Genomic DNA, 4,770 nt, shown 5'->3' with positions numbered 1-4,770 from the left:
CTGACAGTGTTTTTATATACTTTTGTTTTATGTTGGATCCTGCTGCTCTGTTGGGCATAGTTGCTGTGAGCGCTGCTTTCTGTCCCGGGATCCCTCCAGATTCCGCAGAGGGGGAGAAACACGGAAGCCCAGCTAGCCTAGCTGGCTCGGAGGACTCAAATGGAGGTCGCTATTGAACATGTTCAACCTTTACTAACGACATTCCACTGGCTTTGAGTAAGGCCAGTGTGTCTGTGTATGCGGATGACTCAACACTATATACGTCAGCTACCACAGGGACTGAAATGACTGCAACACTTAACAAAGAACTGCAGTTAGTTTCGGAATGGGCAGCAAGGAATAAGTTAGTCCTAAATATTTCCAAAACTAAAAGCGTTGTATCTGGGACAAATCATTCACTAAACCCTAAACCTCAACTACATCTCGTAATGAATCATGTGTAAATTGAGCAGGTTGAGGTGACTAAACCGCATGGAGTAACCCTGGATTGTAAACTGTCATGGTCAAAACATATTGATGGAGTAATAGCTAAGATGGGGAGAAGTCTGTCTTTAATAAAGCGATGCCCTGCCTTCTGGAGTGCTGTTCAGTCGTGTGGTCAGGTGCCACAAAGAGGAACTTGGGAAAATTTCAGTTGCCTCAGAACAGGGCAGCCCGGCTGGCCCTTAAAAGTACACTGTGAGCTAACATTAATGACATGCATGTCAATCTCTCATGGTTCAAAGTGGAAGAGAGTTTGACTTCCTCATTTACTTGTTTTTGTAAGAGGTGTTGATAAGCTGAAGTTACCGAGCTGTCTGTTTAAAATACTAGCACACAGCACAGACACCCATGCATACCCCACAAGACAAGCCACCAGAGGTCTCTTCACAGTCCCCAAGTCCAGCACAGACTATGGGAGGCGCACGGTATTACATAGAGCCAGTACGACATTAAACTCTATTCCACATCAGGTAAATGATCCAAGCAGTAGAATCAGATTTTATAAACAGATTTAAAAAACACTTTATGGAACAGCGGGGACTGTGAAGAGACAAAAACATAGGCACAGACACATGCATACACACACACATAATAACACACGCACTATACACACACACACACATTGATTTTGTGTTGTAGATGGTGGTGGAGTATGGGCCTGAGGGCACACACTTAGTGTGTTGTGAATTCTCTAATGAATGTATTGTAATGTTTTTTAAATTGCCAGTCCAGGTGCGACTGGCTTAAAAAAATTAATTTGTGTGTAGGGGGGCACCCAAAAGGGCACTTTAGAGTCTGGAAGGGAAAGGGGCATGTGCTCTGCAAAGGTAGAGCCCTATCTGTGCACATGCCTGTACGGTTGGATGAGTGAGGAAACTTGACAACGTGGCAATGTTTTGGTGAGCAATTCAACGAACGGAGTGTTTGTTATTAACTACTGGGCTATTGCGTGACATCAAAGTACTTTTTAATTGTTTTTCTTGTGAAATAATATAATGGTCAATTAAAGAAGAGCATAACATTCAACATCACGGTTCAGCGGTGTACAATTTTTGTGCGGCAATCTGTCTGTCTGTCTGTCTGTCTGTCTGTCTGTCTGTCTGTCTGTCTGTCTGTCTGTCTGTGACGGAAAGGAGATGACTCCTTGGCCCTCCCATCAGGGTGTGGGAAGAGGTGTGGACAGGCTATCCCAGTCGGCTACATGGCAGCCCCTGACCTCTCACAACACACAGGGGTCAGGGAGGGGACATGGCACTGTTTGTACAGAAAACAGTTCCACTCCTGCATGGCACAGCTCCGGCACCAGCTGTGCAGTGACAGCAAGATGGGCTGGAGGAGCGTTCCAAAATCCACACTTATTTGGACAGAAAGCGAAGGCATCAGTGCAGTGTTTCGGAGGAACTGCTGAGGAGAGCATTTTTATGGCCCATGCACTTAACAGTGTGCGTGTGTCCCCACGGTCTCCTTACTTACACTCTCTACCCCTCCCCAACTGACTCTGACTCTTCCCCAACGGAATATCTATCTGTCATCATTCACTGCCAAAATGGCAGATATCCATTGGATTCAATTCTTGAGAAATCCAGCTCATTGGACTCAGAAAACTGCAGGAAAACACCGTTGCTGAATGGCCATGTTTACATCAAGTATAGGACCAAATGAAATATGCAGTATTACATACATTCAATGTTTTTAAAGCAGGTGCCGGAGATCAAAACATATATGCTCAGTGAAATGTAAAGAGAGACTCCAATGCTCCAAGGTACTTTGACAATTTGAATCGTTAGGTCTTTATTCAGGTCAGATCCGCGTCGAGACCTGTTCAATAAAGCACATTGGAGCATAGAGTGCAGACGGCAGAGGCTCATAGTGGCACTAACTCTCTTCCTTTCTGACAGGCTCATACCAATTTGCTGTTTCTTCAGCTCTCACAACTACAGGACAGGAGGGTGAAAAGATAGACGGCTCCACAATGACAGTGTGAAAACCAGCAGCTCTCAGACAGTCTGCAATCCCAAGTGTGCCTTTTGCCACAGTAATGGGGGTGATAACCGGGCATGGTACCAAACACTAATGCCCATTCAGTTCACTTAAATGTCAGAGACGGGAGAGGAGGAGAGACAAAAACTAGAGCGCATTCATATTTCAGGACAGCAGATGCTGTAGTTACTGTAGTTACTGTGACTTACTGTGAGTGCTGCACACAACAAGGGCCAAGGAGAGAGAGAGAGTGTGAGATATAGAGAGATAAACTGAGAGATAGGGAGAGTGAGAGAGCAAGAGAGAAAGAGGGGGGAGCGAGAGAGCAAAACTTGAAATGTACATAGCGAGAAATTGAGACTTGACTAGCATCTCAAAAATAAAAACTTGAAAATCACTTAACAGTAATAAGGGAGGTATAGCTCACTTATGCATCTCTTTATTTTAAAAAAAGTGAGTGTTTAATCATTTCTGCTGCAGACTCTGGCAGGGAGGGAGTGGGGTTGGGGGGCTGGGGACGATTGGGGGTGGAGTTGGTTGACGGAGAGAGAGTTTGGTATTTTTTTCCAGGGGGTGAAAGGCGGACGGTCATGTGTGCAGAGCCCATGACAAAAGGCTCTTTTATGTGCAGCGTATGCAGACAGAGGAGGCTCCTTTGTGTACAGATGGAGATCCCATGCCTGAGTCTGCCCGCGGCGAAGGGAGGGAGGAGGAGAAAGGGAGTGAGAGAGGGAGGGGTGGGTCTGGCATCGAGTGCCATCATGTGCCGGCCAGGGGTAGGAAGGGAACGAGGCTGTGTAGTAAAGATGACCTGGGTTACCCTGTCCTCATGCCCCAGCCAAGTTCAGATAATGAGGAATAACTGGGGTAAATAGCTAAAGGCAGTGTTATATTCGAGACCACCTAAAGCAAGACCGATTCAAGACCAAGATCAGAGTGAATTGCATTATTCAGACATTTGGAACCACACAAATACATAATCATAACATTTAAAACTAAATAAATATATATACACAAATAAGACTCATAAATATCAAAAATAAGTAACTAAGACAAATAGAAACAAATTGTAGTATATAAATACAAATAAAATATATAATCAAATGATTACACTATTACCCTATTGCTAACAACAAACACACAAATAAAACTAAATGCACAAATCCTACATCACACAAATAGAATAACACAGTTATAAAGAAGAGGCCCTGATTATTACTTCAAACAAGAAACACTAATTGCATTAGTTCTGTACAAAGTTAGAGGTGCACTATTTGATAGATTCCTCCGCTCCCCCTACCTCGGGGTTCCAGTGGGGAGACCTGAGGTCAACCTACCTCCACCCCCACCCCATATTGTACTTCTGAGTGGGAGACCATCCCAGGTAGTAGCCTGCCTAGCTCACAAACAAGAATCAGGGCGCCCACTCTGACAAGGTTAATTGACCCACAGTCCTACACGGTGAAATTATATCACTGATGTGACGTGAAAATGAGCAATAGAAAACCGATTGCGCAAATGTCACCATTTGGAATATACAGTGGGGCAAAAAAGTATTTAGTCAGCCACCAATTGTGTGAGTTCTCCCACTTAAAAATATGAGAGAGGCCTGTATGACAGACAAAATGGGGGAAAAATTCCAGAAAATCACATGTAGGATTTTTAATGAATTTATTTGCAAATTATGGTGGAAAATAAGTATTTGGACAATAACAAAAGTTTATCTCAATACTTTGTTATATACCCTTTGTTGGCAATGACAGAGGTCAAACGTTTTCTGTAAGTCTTCACAAGGTTTTCACACACTGTTGCTGGTATTTTGGCCCATTCCTCCATGCAGATCTCCTCTAGAGCAGTGATGTTTTGGGGCTGTTGCTGGGCAACACGGACTTTCAACTCCCTCCAAAGATTTTCTATGGGGTTGAGATCTGGAGACTGGCTAGGCCACTCCAGGACCTTGAAATGCTTCTTACGAAGCCACTCCTTCGTTGCCCGGGTGGTGTGTTTGGGATCATTGTCATGCTGAAAGACCCAGCCATGTTTCATCTTCAATGCCCTTGCTGATGGAAGGAGGTTTTCACTCAAAATCTCATGATACATGGCCCCATTCATTCTTTCCTTTACACGGATCAGTCGTCCTGGTCCCTTTGCAGAAAAGCAGCCCCAAAACATGATGTTTCCACCCCCATGCTTCACAGTAGGTATGGTGTTCTTTGGATGCAACTCATTCTTTGTCCTCCAAACACGACGAGTTGAGTTTTTACCAAAAAGTTATATTTTGTTTTCATCTGACCATATGACATTCTA

Source organism: Oncorhynchus keta, chromosome 17 (genome assembly GCF_023373465.1).
Source record: "Oncorhynchus keta strain PuntledgeMale-10-30-2019 chromosome 17, Oket_V2, whole genome shotgun sequence".
NCBI lineage: Eukaryota > Metazoa > Chordata > Actinopteri > Salmoniformes > Salmonidae > Oncorhynchus > Oncorhynchus keta.
Note: the sequence above shows the minus strand (reverse complement) of the source record.